The sequence below is a fragment of the Bombyx mandarina genome, chromosome 05, assembly GCF_030267445.1.
Source record: "Bombyx mandarina strain Sakado chromosome 05, ASM3026744v2".
NCBI lineage: Eukaryota > Metazoa > Arthropoda > Insecta > Lepidoptera > Bombycidae > Bombyx > Bombyx mandarina.
Genome location: NC_143212.1, coordinates 7,747,182 through 7,768,052, shown reverse-complemented (window position 1 = coordinate 7,768,052; position 20,871 = coordinate 7,747,182). Strand labels below are relative to the sequence as shown.

Genomic DNA, 20,871 nt, shown 5'->3' with positions numbered 1-20,871 from the left:
CTATAATCTGCATTCTGGAAACTCGGGACAAAGATACGGACAATGTGTGCACTACTAATGACACTATAATTTTGCGAACAAATTTGAGCTTTATTTTTGTTCAATAAATAATAAATCAATAAAAATATATATTTATATAAAAAATAACAGAATAAAAATAAATGAATAAAACTAAAATTTAAGGTATTCAAGGAGTCAAACAAAGATTAAGCAGAAATACCGCTAAAGATAAACCTTTCATTCCTGTTTCGAATTCCGTATCGTGAAGAGTGGAAATGTCGTAACCAGTCACCGTGATTCTGTTAAAATATTTGAACAGTAACTGTTATTTGAAATATGTATGTAATGTTTGCCGCTACCGATCGATATGTCAATAGTTATTGACTCTATGATGCGCTTTTGGTACAACTAAAGTTGTCAAAGTCATCATTTTTATGATTTCCGTTAGGTATAAAACAGAACTAACTATCCGTGTAGGTGATTAATTTACCGTAACGTGTCCGAACGTAACGTGATCGTAAAGACATTTAGGATTATTTTTTTTATAGCTCAGATGGGTGGGCGAGCTCACAGCCCACCTGTTATTAAGTGGTTACTGGAGCCCATAGACATCTACCACGTAAATGCGTCACCCATATAGATTTAGAATTTGCAGAAGACTCAAAGTGTAAACAAACAGGTTTCAAATGAACCGTATTTAATTGAATTTGAAAAGTAGGTAAACCGATGACCGACTAAGACTGTTAACACTAACCTTTTTATAAAATATCTATAATAATCTGCATATACAAACGCTATAACTTTGGCTTAGATTATAATGGCAGATGATGTAATAAAATTGGAAGTGTTACATGCTCTTTATGTATTTGGGTTGTGTATTTTTGCAAATCATTCGAATTTTATTGTTCAAAAAGGTTAAATTTTATTTATAGCAAACTAGCGACCCGCCCTCGCTTCGCTTCGGAAACTGTAATTTATTATTGATTTCTCCACTATTTAATGGATGTTATTATACATATAAATCTTCCTCTTCAATCACTCTATCTATCAAAAAAAAACGCATCAAAATCCGTTCCGTAGTTTTAAAGATTTAAGCATACATAGGGATATAGGGACAGAGATAGCGACTTTGTTTTATACTATGTAGTGATAAGTACATAATAATAACCGTTTTAGCAAATTTTACGTTATGAGAGCCTTCTTCTATCTAGAGCTACTCATGACTCTCTCGCTGATAATCGAATCCAATCTTCGACGCAATTATCACCGTACTCTGGTATTTCATATCATAGTTTATGTATGTTATTGTATTTCCATTAAAACAGAGACCGATGTGTGATTAGCGTACCAAATATATGCTGTTTTTGGTTTCAAATTGCCGATTCGATTTTGGAAGAGGCTTCCATCATGCATTATCGTACTATTTTATACATCTTAGCTCTCTTAAAATTAGAACATTACTAATTGAACAGGAGAAAAATGTATAACTATTTTATTTATGTTTTTAATCGTAATAAACAAAAACAAAGCTTTCGGTGATACAGGAAAGTTTAATTTACTAGTTAGCAGGTTATAGGATAGAAATTTATTTAAAAAAACCCATCACCAACGAATGTTTCAAAAAGTGGTCGAATAAAAACATTTTCAGCAAAAAAGTAAATACTTGTTCGCAACTCATGCGTGCTACCGCAGAACGATCTCATTAGCTAATGATATTTTAGTAAATCGAAGCCAGATAGAACATTGAACTCATATATTATAATCCATCATCATAAGTGGCACCGGTAATTAGTCTGGTGCAACGTTAATACTAGTATTAAAATGTTTTCACGCTAAATAATGGATGGCTTTGTGACGGACGCGGTTCTAAGTGCGACACTTTCACTATTTGTTTGGTTACGAATAACGACCGTATTGACTTTGTAGACAAGAATTAATATTTTATCATCAATTAGATTTTTAATGAATTTTTAATTTAATTTTTCGAACAGCCGGTGTATTGATATGTAGAAAGTACGAAACTTTTCGAATATTTCTAAATTGAAGGAAATTAAAAATAAAGTCGTTATATCTTTTAATTTAGTGCTTACTAATAATTAATAATTTCGTTATTACAAGGTATCCCAAACGTCGGAGATAATAGAATTAAAATGAACACGAGATTAAGTCGTTAATGTTTTAACTATGAGATATACTCATCAATATTCTAGTTGTAAAATGAGCTGTGTTGAATAAAAGCCAGTTAATATCAGTTGGTTTAATGCCTTGTAGCTTAGTCCTTAATTGCTATAGTTGTTAAGTTCCTTCCCGTGTAGCGAGATAAGCTCACGACTTCCAATTATCGCATTTTAGGTACACACGAAGAGCAATTAACGTGAAATAATTCAGCGAATGTATTCGAAACATCTCTATCGAGTTGCAGCGGGCAATGTGTTTCACACGCGTAAGTATTATAAACAACAAAATGAATGATCCCATGTTTTGCTGTTTATATTGTATTTTAATAATAATTGTCGAAACTTCCTGCTTTATTCTGATACTTTCTATATACTTCGACTACAAACAACAATTTTAGACTTTTACCGTTCACTGTTTGAAACATAAAAAATATATTTAGGTTAAAGTACGATAGCATTATCGGTAAAATTTTACTATTTTACTCACGCGCAACGTTATAATAGCAAGGCATTAAAATGTATTCGTGTTTACGTTAGGAGAAGCATGAATATAAGTTTTGTCCAGTTGGATAAGGTAACTGCGTAATAGCCAATTTGAAATAATGCCATCATTAAGCGAGCATGAAACCCATTCCGCGAGAAGTGATTTATTGTACGGTGTAAGTAATCAATTTTATACACGTAAAGTGGTGAAAGCGTAAAGAAAAACCACTAATATTTTACCAAACAGAGCGGGTGTCATCAACTTTTTGTACAAGCTGTAACGACCATAAACAATGGTATAAATGTAATCGCATACCACGGTACGAAAACCTTGATGGGTGTTTACAAAATGTCAGACAATGGATTTAGAATTTAGTAGTGTAGTTCTGTAGTGAAACGAAACCTTATTAGTGATACATAATGCAATCCTTTCACGGGATTAGAGAGTATAATATAATATGAAGTCAGGGTCGCCGGGCGTGCGCATGGCATTGGGTGCACGATTGTAGGAATTCAAGCCTCTTAAGTGCTGACTTGTGCGAAATAAATACAAGTCTTTCGTGACTAACCAGACCCTTTCGCTCGTAAAACTGGTTTTCGTGGATTATTTAAATAATACAAGCAGTACAAAATACAAAGTATGAAAACGTCATTTACGTACAAAGAAAGACATGTTAATCATTTACTATTTCGATATAAAATCAGACAGTTTAATTTTCATAAAGAATGCATCAATAGATACGTTTTGAATAGGTAGTTATGTTAAAATTTTAGTGTTCGTTTTGTGCAATGTCGTAAATTGACACCGTTTGCCCTCGGAGGAAATAACAAGCTGTCGCGCCACACAATATACTTCCTCGTTTGTTAATGTGTTACCGTAATATGAAGTTAAATATCATATATCTAATATTTATATATGTATGTATACATGCGACTGATTAGCTAATAATAAACATAATTGTGCTTTCTGTTGTAAAGCGGTGATTTTGAACAGAATGGTAAGACTATTATAGTCAATCCTTCATAAAAACTTTATAAATTAGTCTACATCGTGCAAAGAAGAGTCGTTTATTTTTAGTTTCTTTAGTTTAGATAAAAGTAATAGAGTTTTCAAAACACGAGATTGTAAAAACGATTTTAGGTCGTGATTTTTGTCGTATTCAAACCGACGTGAATCTAATGAATGAGATAAATGTGAAATCGAAGAAATTGTAACCGTATCGACAATCCATGGTGAGAAGAAAGCAGTCACGCACTTTCTAGTTTGGATCAAGGGCAAATAATCTCTTCGGTTAAAGTGCATAATATTTGAAACAATCTTATTTTATACTTTTAAACGACCAATTCTTGTATATATATAATCTGAATCTCGGAAACGGCTCCAACGATTTTCATAAAATTTAGTATACAGGGGATTTCGGGGGCGATAAATCGATCTAGCTACGATTTATTTTCAGAAAATGTTGTTCTATTCGTGTTTTCAATAATCAACTCTTCCGAATTTACGAATAATAATACTATTTTTCTTAATTGAGGGCAACTAACTGCTTTAAAGACACAACAAGATGGCGTTATAAAAAAAAAATCATCTAGTAAATTATTAAACGTGAAATAAATTGATTAATAGTTACTATTTAGTCTCTAAAAGAATTGTTCCTACGGCAATATTCAAAAAAAAAAATTATTAGGATTTTCATTATGCCAGCGTTGTAAACTGATTTGAAACAATCATAAAAATATAATAGTCTTCACAATGGTTAATGTTTTGAATGTAATCCACATGTCAGAATTATATTCGATAGTGTTCTTCTTGTTACTACTTAGGTTATTTCATTAGTGAATCAAAATAACTTATTGGTTTTTAGATTTGTTACGAATATTGAGTTGTTTAAGAAAAAAACCAAAAGTCTGTGGCTCCAAAACAAACAAAAAATACTAGCTATTAATAGCTACATGAACCACAAGAGCCGCGAAATAAACAACAGTTATTCACGATTTATAAGCCTTCATGTAAATATTATGCCGCATTTTTATGCCTAACGCATTTACTAGCGAGATGAGAGTAACTAATTAATAGTTTGATGACGGCTTCAATTTGTTTATTTGTGTTGTCTGCAATAAATTACGTGATTCACCTGCCTACAAATTTTGAAGAAGTGTATGAGTGATGCGGTCTTTCGGAAATCGCGGAGTTAGTTATGTAAAACTGTATATTTTTGGTGATAGAATTAGATTTAGTTGGACCTCATTTCAGATGGTTGCATAATCGAAATAATAATAATAGTAAAGATAATAATAATAAAGTCGAAAGTAACACTTTATAAACAAGCAAGAATCAGTATTGCACGCTTAAATATTAAGGGTCAATTTCTTTCAAATCTAATTCGAACTACTACGATGACGAGTATTGCTAATGGGCTGCCAATTAGAATAGAAAATGTAGAACCATTGTAGGAAAGTCATGACTCATCATGTTATTATGGTGACATCAAATGTTTTACTTCACTTCACTTCATTTCTGTCCTTTTTTTTTGAATAATAAATTGAAATGAAACATCAGTTTTATGCGTCAGAATTCGATTGTATCAATGAAAATGAGACTTTATCTTCCATTTTTACGAATAACTATAGTAGAGGAATGATGCCAGTTAACAACAACAAAAAAAAACGATAATTCAATTAAATTTATGTGTAACTAAATATATATAAGTACTAAATTGTCTCCGATTGTTTTTAAATAAACTATTTCTGAATATTTATTTATGACATATATTTATATAACCAAGCAAATAAATAATCGGAGGAAAATTACACACGATCATTTGATTCCAATCTAGTTTTCCCTGTACTACGGGAATCAAATACCTACACATACATAAGTATGATATTATTATACACATATAGTGATAGCTAGACAGAGTGAGCACGCCTGTCGTCAAACGAACGTTGGTCTGAGGTGAATCGAATTAATAATAATAAAAATAATAATAATAAAATTACAAACACGTACAAGAATTCTTAACACTAGTATAATAATATACATGGCTTTTTTATGAGGTATACAATAACAATATTCCCTGACTTTTATGCTAGGAAAACCTGTGTTACAAAAGTCAGTGGTTCAGTGCTAGGTCACCAGGTAAAGAAATTTAACCAATGAGTTATTGATGTTAATGACCTTTTTTCCAGCATTAGGGGTCACCAACTAGTGTTCCATCGATTCAGTCAATAAATGTTATATAAATTAAGTTTTATTATTTGAAATGCATCGAATTTATCTCAAAATATTCAAATCAAAATTGCAAAAGTGTTCCAGTTTTCTTGACTATTTTTGACTATCGGTTCTCTATATTACGTGCACACTCAAAAAAACAAAATAGCGACGTCTACAATGGCGACAGTAATCTGGTCCAGTTATGCATTCATATTCGATACTTTTACTACTCGATTTTTTTTCTGATGGTAGGTCACCTCTTGTGAGTCCGCGCGGGTAGGTACCACCACCCGCCCTACCTATTTCCGCCGTGAAGTAGTAATGCGTTTCGGTTTGAAGGGTGGGGCAGCCGTTGTAACTAACTATACTGAGACTTTAGAACTCATATCTCAAGGTGGGTGGCGGCATTTACGTTGTAGATGTATATGGGCTCCAGTAACCACTTAACGCCAGGTGGGCTGTGAGCTCGTCTACCCATCTAAGCAATAAAAAATAAAAAAACTTTTTTTTTTTCAGTTAAGCCGCATTCTAATGAATGATATGGATAATATACTTCCCTAAAACACTGAAAATACATACAATCAATTAACAATGATATTTAACAGTAGATCGAACAGTCTGGCTAGCAAGTGTTGCAATATCAACATACTTAAGTTGTGTTGCGTGCACGTTCACCCACTTTGATCAAGTGAGAAAATAAAGTCACACACACGTGTGAATTTCTACAGCTACACTTTGAAATTGCGAACACCGTCATACACAGAAGCCACATCTTTGTTATGTGGGCGTAGAGAAAAATATTATTTTAAAGTGCCCTACAAAGTTTGCACCATGATGACACACGTAGCGAAGGAAAGCAAATGTAAATAATATTATTTGTAAAGGCCGACTTCCTTCTTTTTAGAAGAAGTGGTATAGTTGAGAGATGTGTATAGCTTCGTAATATTATGTAGATGTGTAATTCGACCCAGTCGGTACCTAACAATTATCTCTGTCAGTTACCATACTCCAATTTGAAGTAGACATCATTTTATGGCTCTGTGGTTTCAAAATTTTTATTTATTGCTTCGATGGGTGGGCGAGCTCACAGCCCACCTGGTGTTAAGTGGTTACTGGAGCCCATAGACATCTACAACGCAAATGCGCCACCCATCTTCAGATATAAGACAATAGCAATAGTCTATCTCTTCCCGTGGTGTAGTAAAAGGCGACTAAGGAATTCATGGGAGACTGGGCAACTACGTTTTATGAGTATTGTACAGCGATTATAATCAACCGGCATTTACTATTGCTCGGGCGTATTGACGTATTAAGATGAAAGTCATTGTCCAGTGTATGTTGCAGCTGTGAGAGACCCTCTCACTGTCACATTGCCGTATGTAGGGACATAAGGCAATGAGGTGTGGTCTTTCATAATGAACCTTATCACAAGACTCAAATTCGCTCAAAGAGTAATAGAAAGGGCTATGTTTCCCTGCGAAATCGAAGCAGGAATCCTTTTTTCCCCAACCTATTCGCTGGTAGCCTAAGGGAGTATTCCAGCTGTGACTGGTAGGTAAGAACACGGGTCTCAATACTAGCCCAAGCAAGAGAAATGCTTTGCGGAATCTACCATCGGATCGAATCGCAACCCACTAAGGATGATCCGGCGATAAACTCAGTGGATTGCGTCTATGGGTTTATTAAGCAAAGTGCAGCATCCAAGCAAAGTGTAAACAAGATATGTTTCGGGCGATGGCAGCTTTGCGTTGCCCCGTTGCTTGGGTTAGATCAGTAATTAGCGATGGTCACGATAAGAGAGCTATGTCGCGCCGCTTTTTCAAAGTAGTGTTCTTACCTTACTTTAAGATACGCACCACGGTGCTCCGACGGCTATCCTGCAGAAACCGGATTGGATGACCTGGAGAGAGTTTACATGCATGCGGGCCGCGCGAGTGAACACTTGCATAGGTCATGACCGAGCGTGTGTAAGTTTTGCAGTGTGTCACCTTGTTACGAAGAGGCGTTGTCATATAGGAGTAACGTGGAGAAACAATTAACCAAGGGGTAGTACATTCCTGAACTTCTCCATCATTGTGTCCAATTCATCACAGTACACGTCCGCTGTAATGTTGATGCCATTTGGTGGTTTGCTATGGTGAATTATGCCTGCACTAAACCACCAAACAGTGACCATGACTTTTGGAGGGGCATTTTTTTGTTTGGAGCATTTTCAACTAGCATTATGGGTACTGAATCAGGTTTAAACCGACACGATGACAGCTTACTATTATCAAAAAGAAAAAAAATCTTCATCGCAAACGACAGTGCGATTAAATGTGCTATTGGTCTCTGTGTATGTCAAATAATGCAAGTCATACCTTAAAGCGTAGTCGCGCTGGTGATCAGGTCGTGCGGCACCTACTTATCGTTTTTTTTAACCTTACCAATGTGCCGCAAGTGCACCAATATTGTTGTGATGCTAACGTTGAAATCTGCTGCTAACTCAGCGGTAGATTCAGTTTTTTTTTATTTTTTTTATTGCTTAGATGGGTGGACGAGCTCACAGCCCACCTGATGTTAAGTGGTTACTGGAGCCCATAGACATCCACAACGTAAATGCGCCACCGACCTTGAGATAAAAGTTCTAAGGTCTCAAGTATAGTAACGACGGCTGCCCCACCCTTCAAACCGAAACGCATTACTGCTTCACGGCAGAAATAGGCAGGGCGGTGGTACCCACCCGCGCGGACTCACAAGAGGTCCTACCACCAGTAAAAGTATCCAGAGCCTCCACTATCGCCCTTAAATCGTCGATGTTAACTTTATTTTTTCGGACTATCAAGGGGGTTCATTTTTTAGATCAAAATTTCCATGTCGGAACGGTTCAAACCACTAACGAGCCATGCGTTCGTTTGTAATGCTTACTTCGCATACGTCATTAATGTGGTGAGCCGTATGTGCTGCATTGCTACTGCGACGGAACTCGTGTTCCATAATTAATCGTATTTTTATTGTGTCCATATTGATGAAAAATATACAAATGTAGTGAAAACAAAACACTAATCAATAAACAAATGACAGAATTTGAAATTAGAATTCCATATTTTTAACGAAAAAAAACAGTTGAATTTAGAATTTATTGCTAGCCATATATAAACTACGTTTCTAATGGCCAGTATTGTAAAACTGCAACTTCATAGGTAAACCTATTAAATTCGCTGTGTTCGTACAATAATAAAGAAAAAAAAACTTCCTAATAATAAATAGAATTTTTGCACCTCGTTTCTAATAAGACGAAGGTAATCTATACGATTTGCATATTTATACCTCATTATGCATAACAATTAAATATATGCCACGTTACGGTTATATACGATACAGTTATTTATATTAATTAACATAACTAAAGTTATAGAGATTGAACTACCATGAATAAATTAATGCTTTTTGGAAAATTTTCTTACATCACCATAGGACTGCATCATTACGGTTAATGATGATTAATGATGAATAAATGAAAAAGTAGCAAAAGATTATCATCGCCTCGTTGGTCTAGTGGTTACTTGATCCTGACCTATCCTACTCCTTATCTCGGGGTTGACGTCATTCCTTGTCGCAGTTAGTATTTTTGAGATATATAACATACCTATTCGTGATATGGGGTACTATTATCTCATATGTCTACGTTTCTCGCACTCATAGTACAGGAGAAAATTAGGATTTTCTCCTCAGAGAGCTCTACTGCCCCATTATACGGTGGATCCCTTAGTCACCTCAGTGACAGCCACGTAAAGAGATCCAAGTAGTGCTTATTTAAGCTGACAACATACAAACAAAGGCCATATTCACACGGGCTCCTAGGCCTACCTACCTAGGAGCCTGTGTGGAAGGGATCCACCGTATAATGGATAGTAGAGTTCTCTGAGTAATTATACCAGCGTACTATGATCGCCGGCTGGTATTTATTGCTGGTAAGATGTCTTGTAAACCCGCACGGGTAATAAACATCATTTCTGCCGTGAGGCAGTCATGCGTTCTGGTTCGAAGGGTGGGTCAATCTTTATACATTATAATTGTGACTTTACTTCAAGTTTCAAAGGTGAAGTCCCGTTCAAGGTTCATGGGCTCCAGAAACTATCTAAAACCAGTTAATCCGTGAGCTCAGTCACCTAGCTAGTCTAATTACACAACAAAAAAGGCATCTTTGAAAATATAACTGAAGTAGCCGATGATGTTCCCATTCTATTGCGTCTTTAATGACTAATTTGACACGATGACGTAAATCTGGAAAAGGATAACAACGACTTTATATCTGATTTCAAAACATCCAACTAATGTTAATGTAAACTGTCTACCCATTACTTAATATTACGGTCGTGCTACACATTTTAAAACGTTAGAAAATTTAATTAACAAACACATTAAAATTCAATATACATATAATAAATAGAGAAAACGCTTAGATAAATAAAAAAACACGATCGAAGAGCAAACACTTTCTCATTTCCAAATGCGTTCGGAAATCGAGTTATTTTAATGAATACGTAACGTTTTTCAAATCTGTAATCGATAAAACTCGTTACGGATTCTACAAGGCTTCATGTACGAAGGTGGCAGATTAGCCTTGCTCGTGACATTGTTGCCGAGGCGAGGTCATCACGTGGACACAAACTTAATTAGCAACATTTATAAAGAGATTAGTGGTGCTTAACATAAGCCGGCTAATGCCTTGAACTTGAATACGCTTCGTTTTACGTATTAGACGTACGGTAACGTACGAACACTATCATTCGAATGATTCTAAGAAATTTTGCGCATATGTATTTTTAATTGGCTTAGTATTGGTTAGTGTTGCTAATTATAATTAACGATCAGAGTTGAACGTTGTGCTTTTCAAAAGAATTACGCTACTAACCAATTGCAAAATTAAACGCTAAAAATTTTAAATTTTCATTATTACTACATCGTAGTTGTTATAATGTGGCAGTAACTGTCATAGACAGATTCGATGGTACAGTATTTAGCGTCCCTGACTATTGCGCCGAGGGCCGTGGGTTTGATTCCCACACCGGGCAAACATTCTTCTGATGAACAGGTTTATTTACTCTCTCTTTATTATTATAATCGAAAACAATTATATTAAAGAATTCAAGATATTTGACAAATGTCTGAGCCTTTCCAACGAACATTTTCAAGGTAAATTTGCATATTTCAAAGTTCCGACTAATAACATTCGGGCCGTCGGTCTACCAAGCAATTCCAACGGTTCGATGGTAGATCTTCCTTTTGTCGTCACTCCCAAACGGACACCGATTTTATTGCCACTATTAGCCTTTGAGTGGGAGCAGAAAGAAATATTTTTAGTCCCTTCCACATAATAACAGATTTACACTCGCCCTTTATGCTTAAATACAGGGGTGAAGCCATTATAAAATCCAATTGAAAATTCGCCCTCACATCTGATGGTGTTGAGATGTTTGTGGGTTCCGATAACCACTTAACACCTGATGGGCAATGAAGCCCATCTAACTATGAAATAAAAAAAAGCATCCACGCCCAGGAAAATGTCGGTACACCGAATTAGTAAAATTCCTAATAAACTGGACTTTAATCTTATACAAATTCTCAGTGAACAATGAATTTATTCAAGCTTTTTTATGACTTCTAATTTATTTCATTTGAATAATGTAATTGTGAAAAGAATTATTTTTTGCTGTGGCCGTAAACAGTGATAACGTTATACGATAACATAGTGTACCTACTCATTTTAGATACAACCGGTCGAGTAATGTACATAAGTAAGTAAATGACATAAGTAGACATTTGTCCGTGATAGAATGATGAAAATGTTTGAACAGCCCTTAATATAAATAAATTCAGTCTGTTAAATGAAACGTACCTACGTGTTTATTATTTACGTAAGATGTAATTGAATTAAAAAGTGAAGGGTCTTTGTTTCAAAGTTTTATGACATTTCAAGTTTATATTAGTCACGACAAATAATATTTGTTTATTTCGTTTTGTGAGTATTATCTATAGGTTAATATATGATTTATTTTAAGAAGCCCAGAAAGCTTAATATGGAAAATATACAACTTAAAACAAAAAATTGGAAATATGTTTTCATAAAAAAAAATATAAGTATAAAATAAAATTTTATAATTTGTAAATAATTATCTAAAATCATTGAAAATAGTTAGAATTTCCAGTTTTAAGTCGAATAACCTAGAAAGTAAACTTATTTTTACCTAAATTTTATTTTAACCTAAAATCTTAGTTAATTATCAAGCCCACAATTCAGCAATTACAGAATACACTTCCTAATTCCTATCCTTCCTATTTTTCCAACTGGAAAGGCGAAGGTATCATACCTTACAGCCTTATCTTTTGTATATCCTGTTTTATGGAAAATGGTATGGAGCGAAATGAAATTAAGTTGATTAATTAGATGCATTAATCAATTGGGATGAAATTATATGAACCGAAATGATATGGGACGAAATGCAGTCTCAGTAATGGTAGTTATTTACTGAGGCTTTTTCACTGGTTTTTTTGGAAGATCCCGAAAAGCTGCGACAAGGGGCTTTGTTTAATTTTCCTATTTGTGCAATTTCACAGATATTAAACTAAATTAATAAAATAAAACAATTTACTCGTTCGTTCTCGCGTTCCCGCCAAAAAGTCTCCTTATCCTATGACATTTCTATCCCGCCATTTTCTTTTTTTGCTGTAGTTCACAACGGGAATTTAATAGAGGTTAAATAGGGTATAAATTGGGTATAGCTGTGCTGTATAAATAGTACACACGGCTATTATTATAAAGCACTTTCATAAATTTCCCAAAAAAAAATTCGTATATATTTTATGACCTTGCTTACATTTACGGCTAAACTAAAAGCTAAAAAAATTTTTTTGAACAGATCACATCAGATATCTGATCGAGATCCAAAGATTTTTTTATCAACTGCGACTGCGATTTTATCCTAATATTTTTTTTGAAAATTACGCTGTATCTTCATCTAAACATGCAATAATATTAAGATTATTCAAGATAAGCAATGATAAAAATAAATTCTAGATGATAAAATCTCAATACTGTTTCTATACACCATCCAATTTAACACTCTTCTCTTTTTTAAACCATAATAGGTTCAGAAATTTAAATAGATATTACATTGTAATTATGTCAGTAAATTGCACCAAAAATATCTGACGCAAATGAACAATGGATCGCAAACACATGATATTTAGTGGTGATATAACTTTAGAAAGGAAATCCATCGAAAAATCTTTAGAGCATCATTTCCTATTATAAATTTTAGCTACTATTGGTTATTTTATGAATTATTAATTATGGCAAATTAAACGACTGCTCTTAATAATATGTACTAAATCATTTTAATCAATCTGGACATCAGATAGGTAAGATCAATTTTGGCGAAAGTATAAGCTACATATAAAATTAATTTTTATATAAATTTCAATGAAATAATTTAATTATATTTAGGACGAGTCCTATTTTTAGTCCTATATTACACAGTTACAAATCAAAGTTAACAATTAGTAAAGTTGAAACCATATTATCTATCTGACTTCATAGGCGAGAATGGAATATTGAGAATTACTAGACTAGATTTCAAGACGCCGAAGTCTCAACTGCATTGAAATAAATATGTTTCGCAGTAAAATAACCACACAGTTGGTAGATATTAACCGGCAGGTGACTTTTTATGACCTCATAAACGTTGTGAGGAATTTACAAGCCGCAACTTCTTCTGTCCATCTATCTACATTTCTTGAGGATTAGATTAGAAAGTTCCGAAATACAAGTCCACTAGATTTGCTTTGTTATTTTACCATTAATACTAACTGCACTATCTAATTTTGTATTCCAAATAAAACAATTTGTCATGCTATAATCATACTTATCTTCTATTGAAAAAATAAGAATTAACAAATAAAATTGTAAATATTTTTAATCGGTCGTCATATGTGTACATATGTATGTACCATTCAAATTATTGCAACAAATACATAGATTATATTTAGTAATCTATAAGTATATATATAAAAATTAATTGCTGTTCGTTAGTCTCGCTAAAACTCGAGAACGGCTGGACCGATTTGGCTAATTTTAGTCTTGAATTATTCGTGGAAGTTCAGAGAAAGTTTAAAAGGTGAGAAAATATAAAAAAGCTCGGAATTATATAAAAACAAACAATTTTGTTTTTCCTTTGATGTGTCCCCTTGATGTGTCTTTTATTTATCGATTGAGGCACTTCGAAGTCTGCCGGGTCAGCTAGTTTTTAATATTTAGTAATTTATTAATGGTTACAGTACAAGTTTTTTTGATCTGTACGCTAGAAAAAATGTTTGGTCCGTATTCGTGTGGAACCTTAAAATAAAAACATTTCGTCGTAACACAACGTTCAAAAACAATTCCACAACAAAGTAAATGTTTATCGCTTTTAAAACGTAATACGTAAAGTCCTCAATTCCAAAGCTTTAAACTGTTATAAAACGCATGTGTCGGTCGATCGGTTTATTGTTAAATTAACTAGGCTAATGACACTCGATTGGATAACCACGCTGTCTGTCAATTTGTAAGTTGAATTAAATTAACTGACTATATAATCTCAATCAATGAAACCTACGTGCGTTTGATGTTTCTGTTCAAAATTTGGAGCTATTGGACGATTGTGACCCATTCATGGAAAAAATGGTGTAACCTAGAAATCGTTTACCTATCTTATTGCCTTATTCATCTATGTTCTGTACCTTATTACTAATACTGTTTCATCGCTCATCTGGTGTTAAGCGGTTACCTTAGCTCATAGATATCAACAAAGTAAATGCCGTCACCCACCTTGAGATACGAGTTATAAGTTCAGTTATATATACAACCACTATTCATACCGGCAGAACTAGGCAGGGTGCTAGTTGGACTTCGATACCAAAAATACTAACAACATTTTTCCTTTTTCACTTGCAAGATCACCGATTGTCAATTGAGGGAGATGAAAAACATTGCTTAATCAATTATTAGATCGAAGGTAAAGAACGTCAAACAGCTGTCGCCACAAAGCACTGCTGTTTACTCTCATTGAATTTTAGCTCATAAATAAATGCAAGTTGATGTCCCAATAAACAAACTTTACTTGCTGCCGAAGTTTTGGTATTAACGGTATTCAGGTATTCATGGTACAAAATTACAAAATAATTTTTTTTCTTCCTATGCTGATAGCCTTGATAGGCTATTTCAGCTTCTCCTTGACGTGTAGGTGAGCTCACGGGGATCAAACCGGGAGTGTTGCTAACACTGGCCCTAGCAAGAGCAGTGCTTAGCAGAATCTACCACTGGATCGGAAACGCGACCCACTGAGAAGATCCGGCGAGAAACTCAGTGGGCTAAATGTCATGATCATAATTGAGTTTAATCAAAATTTAGACGAAATATTATGACAAACAATGATTCAATTCACTACTGTGAGATAAGTTATATATTTACTTATTTCAAAATTGCATCTTTGCGTAATATGAAAAAAATCTGTTCCACTTTTTTTTTTATGAGTAATTCATAACAATAATTGTCACATTCATTTTATCAATTGTGTGAATAAGAACGGCGTCCGTTGTTACCACCACGCGTGTTTTGAAATTTTTCACAAACGCTTGAAAACACTACCGTAACGTAAAAAGTACATGCAACGTCGGTTTCGACACCAAAACGATTGGAAGTATTGCATTAATCTCACGGGGCGTTGCTTGCAGTGAAATCTGTATCAAAAACGGGGTCGGTATCGTGCAATTATGAGCGCATCGGCTCATCCGCTCCGATTGACAACCGCCGCGCCGTGACGTTTCGAAGCCGTTTCTGACCATAGCCGATACTATAATGGGTAAAATTGTTACCGATGGAAGTTTTTCTAATGAAATACGTACTTAACAAATAAGTCGTCGTGGCCTAAAGGATAAGACGTCCGGTGCATTCGTATCGAGCGATGCAACGGTGTTCGAATTCCGCAGACGGGTACCAATTTTTGATGAAATACGTACCTACTTAACATTCACGATTGACTTACACGGTGAAGGAATAACATCGTGTAATTAAAATCAAACACGCAAAATTATAATTTGCGTAATTACTGGTGGTAGGACCTCTTCTGAGTCCGCACGGGTAGGTACCACCATCCTGCCTATTTCCGCTGAGAAGCAGTAATGCGTTTCGGTTTGAAGGGTGAGGCAGCCGTTGTAACTATACTGAGATCTTAGAACTTATATCTCAAGGTGGGTGGCGCATTTACGTTGTAGATGTCTATCGGCTCCAGTAACCACTTAACACCAGGTGAGCTGTGAGATCGTCTACTCATCTAAGCAATAAAAAAAATACAAAGAAACTGACTACAGTTTCTAAACTCTAGATAAATACAGCAAACAAAAGACGACGTCGCCTGTTTCCAATTAGATCCGGAAGAATCTCACTTGTCTCTAATGCTCTGTGCTCTGGAGTCCACAGATTAGTTTTATTCAGTAAACAGACAAAACGATATGCATTGTGAATTTATAAAGTACTTGACTTGGCATTTTGCTATGGTTTCTAAGTATATTTGTAGGGACGTTAACCTTCTGATATCGACATTTCAACGTTATGACATTTCGATGTTACCTACTCCATTAGACTGTTCTAAATTCATTTCAATACAAGCACAATGAATACCGGTAAATTATAAACACGTAAACGTTCATTGATATATAGATTTAAATTATTGCCTATTCCGGTGTGGATTGATGGAGCAAAACCGTGGCAGCGCATATGGGAAATCATGTGAAAACATCAGAACAATGTATACAAAAGATATGGTAACGAGCACATATTATCGGCATTAAAAAAGTGGGATGGGCATTGAATTGCATCGGCTTGTTCGAGTTTAGTGATCTATTAGTAAAAGCGGCCGTGCGAAGCACAATACGTTCCAAGTGCCTTATTTTTTTATTTATTTTTTTACCTAAGCTGGTGGTAGCCTTATGTATGGTAGCCGATAGCTATGCCAGCGTTCCAAGTGCCTGCCATGTTTGTGCCTAGGTTTTAGGTTTATGGTCTTTTGTTGATACCGATATGGAAGCAATTTAACAGATTATGCTGCATCAGCCCTCTGTAATATATTGCCCGAAAAATCATAATATAGTTCTTATATTAATGCACCTACTGTGATCCCTATGGCACAACACGTTTCTAAAACAAAAATTAATCTAGCACTAAAAATCTTTATTACTCAGCGCTAAACAGCTGACTCCAAACTAATTTATAAAGAGCCACTCGTGGTGGGTTGCCTAAATTTATAAGCTCATAAGCCTCATAAGCCTCATTTTTGTTCGTTTTATTGTCAACGGGCGTTAGAAAACCACCAAATAGATACTACTTCCTTCTCAAAAATTCTCTTTGTGTATATAATTTCCGCAAAACTTTGAAGTCATCGTGGCCTAAAAGGTACCTGGGGCTGTAGCAGTATTAGAATCCCGCAGGCAGGTATCAATTTTTCTAGTGAAATACGTACTTAACAAGTTTTCACGAATGACTTCCACGGTGAAGGAATGACATCGTGTAATAAAAATCAAACCCGAAACAAATATAATTTGCGTAATTACTGGTGGTAGGGCGTCTTGTGAGCCCGCACGGGTAGATACCTCTACCTTGGGTACTTCTGCCGTGAAGCAATAAGGCGTTACAGTTTGAATGGTGGGGGGCAGCCGTTGTACTGTAAAAACGGAGACTTAAAACTCATGTCTCAAGATGGAGGGCGGCATTAACGTGTTTGATGTATAAGAGTTCCAGTGATCACTTAACACCAGATGGACCGTGAGATCGTCCACCCAACTTAGGAATTAAAAAAAAAACAATATTTATACACAACTAGCTGACCCGGCAGACTTCGTAGTGCCTCAGTCGATAAATAAGCTTTTGTATAAAATAAAATAAAAACAAACAAAAGGAATCCGTCCGACGGGGGACACATCAAAGGGAAAACAAAATTGTTATTTTTATTTAATTCCGAGCATTTTCATATTTATCTAGCTTTTAACCTTCTTTGGACTTCCACAAAGAATTCAAGACCAAAATTAGCCAAATCGGTCCAGCCGTTCTTGAGTTTTAGCGAGACTAACGAACAGCATTTAATTTTTATATATACTAGAGGTCCCGCAGTAGTCGAAATTAGACTATAATTAATTGGAATTGTAAGTTTGTACACTATTATGATTGTATTTTATACTTCTATAATCACAAATTTCGCAAAGACTACACTGTAATAAATATTAACAAAGACAAACAATATTTAATCTATTCTCAATTTGACAACAGACGTCAAGAACAAAAGTTTGACAATAAATGTGCATGCGTGTGTGCGTCCAATACATGGTATGTAGTGTGTGTAATGTTTTCTTTATTTATTTAATGTATCTTTTATGCATTATTTTAAAAAAATATTCGCATTGTGCGCTTCTTCTTCATATTCTCTATAAGTGTGGAAAATTTCATACTCCTCCGTCCGCGCAGTTTTCGTAAAAAGGGATACAAAGTTTTTGCTTCACGTATTAATATATAGATAGAAGAAGAAGATAGAAGATAGATTTTGAAATAGCCACCGTTCGTTTACCATTCGTTTGGCTTCATTGAAGCAAACGATTTTTAAATTGATATTAGAAGCAGCTGACGAGTGCCGGAGTATCCTGACTACAAAATACACGATCTTGTTGATGCAATACCCAATAAAGAGCAATTACCTTATTTAAGGAACGCATATTCACATGTACAGCATACGTTCCTAAGTCATTCAGAGCCTTATCTTCGACAAGCTATTCAAGGTCAGTTTTGTATTGAATGAGTCAACTTTAATAAAAATGTTTGGTTACTAAAATAAAAAATCCGCTTACTAAATACACATTTAACAGAAATCATGAAATATAAAAATATATCTAAAACCTGCTAGAAAGTTGCGTGAATGTCATAAAATTATATGATTTTTAATTCGCGAAACACTTCCTTGAATCAAATTTTATTGTAATGTTCTGCAATTTCGGAGATGGAATCGCACGATATGAAGATAAGAAATTTAAACTTGTTTGAATTACAAAAATATATTTCTTATGATCGTCATCAAATTTCCTAAATTTGCATACAGTTATAGTGACCAAACTCAATTATAAAAACATAAAAACGTTTAGTTCTTTCTACTAATTAACTTCTAATATTCATGAAGATACGTAATGCAGATTTAAACCAAATTGTCATTATAATAATTACAGCGATTGATAAATTTGTTTACGATCTTAAGCATATGATTAAACAATAAAACAATGTTTTATAAATCTTACCCGCTGTTAGATTTTATAATATTGCAAAGTACAGCTCAGAAGCACTAAGTACAGTACAGTACAGTAGTCTCTTGATCAATCCGTTAAAGTTAATGAGCACGTTCACTTTTCATGACAATTGTTTATTTATTGTCTCGGATTAGGTTCCCGGCATTTTCACGCGGCACGATCCAACGAACGCGCGGCGAGATCGCGAACCGTGAGGCACATGTGAAATCAGCTGTGGCTGTGGCACTTGGCAGTCGCGCGACTAGCGGTACGCAGCCCCCCACCCGCCTACTCCAGACCTGACGCGGACACCAGATAAGCTTACACCGATAAGATTACGTTGGTGTTTGTTTAGGGATAAACGCATTATCATCTGAAATGAATTGCAAAACGGTGAGAGTCGGATGCCGTTTGATATGCATTTACTGTATATCTTGAGATTTTTTTTTATTGCTTAGATGGGTGGACGAGCTCACAGCCCACCTGATGTTAAGTGGTTGCTGGAGCCCATAGACATCCACAACGTAAATGCGCCACCCACCTGGGGATATAAGTTCTAAGGTCTCAAGTATAGTTACAATCAAAATCAATATATGCAATATTTGGAACGATTTTTGAGTTGATTGATTTTATTTTATCCCAAAATCGCGTCTGTTGTATTTAAAGCCGTGCAAAAAATATTAATTCCCGTCGTTCATTAATGTTGGACACATACAAATATTTTCAACATTCAACTCACGCGAGACGTGTTAATTTTTTACCGGGATTCTTCTATTCTATGATATTTACCGCACAATGTATCGTTTTATTATTAAATACAATAAAAAATATTACAGGCAGTCTTCTCGTGTCGTGACATCCACACAACATGGTTTTATGAATTTAAAATTTTGTCTGTGTATTCTCTGAGAATTGACTAAGCTTATTATAAAAATTTACATGTTATTACGCTACGAGGGCAAAGATCGAAAACAAGATCGCATTGTTCAAAACTAAGAACAAAGAGTTTCGTATTGTTGTTTAAAAAAAAAAAAACAAATTTAATGGACATGAAACTACGCAGCATACCTAAAGTCGTTTAAATTATATTCATACTCAACATTTGTTAAAATTGTACTTTCCTAAAATTAAAAAACAAATGTAGTATCGAAAAAACTAGAACGTGAAAGAACCAGACATGTGATAAGAAGTACCTTCAATTCTTACAGTTCAGGTATTTCGTGATATGACACAATTTTGAAGAGTACCTTGAAAGCGTGGGAAGAAATACTCAAACAATACTATCACACGACGACATCGGATGTAAAATCCAGGGTCATTCTTGATTAACTCGTTGCAAATCGATTTGGTATACAATTAAAATCGAATACAGCTAATACGTATTTCAATTACCAAGTTATTAGCTTCAAAATGAAAGCTACCAACAAATTGCTTTGGATTATGTTTCAACTTATAATTAATGTTATATAATTTGAACAACAAATAAAATATGTAGCAATATTGATTCTGCATGTTCAGCTGTTTCTAGTAATTTGAAAAATGTCAATTTATATCATCAAGCGAACTTTTATCAAACTGATAATAAAAAATTTATCAATCTAAGAATATTTTATTCAATTGTCTTATTTTGGTTATTCAGAATATTTGAGAAACACT

General features: G+C 34.6%; 1 protein-coding gene across 6 annotated transcripts in view; it reads right to left on the bottom strand.

The window, feature by feature from the left end:
• Window positions 1–19,474, bottom strand: part of LOC114242084 (myosin-IIIb) — a 37,061-nt gene extending 17,587 nt beyond the window's left edge. For all 6 annotated transcript variants that reach the window (XR_016323075.1, XR_016323076.1, XM_089727339.1 and 3 more), the window contains exon 1: window positions 19,228–19,474. The gene's annotated coding sequence lies outside the window, so the exon portion shown is untranslated. The remainder of the gene's footprint in view (window positions 1–19,227) is intronic.
• Between the last annotated feature and the right edge of the window lie 1,397 nt (window positions 19,475–20,871).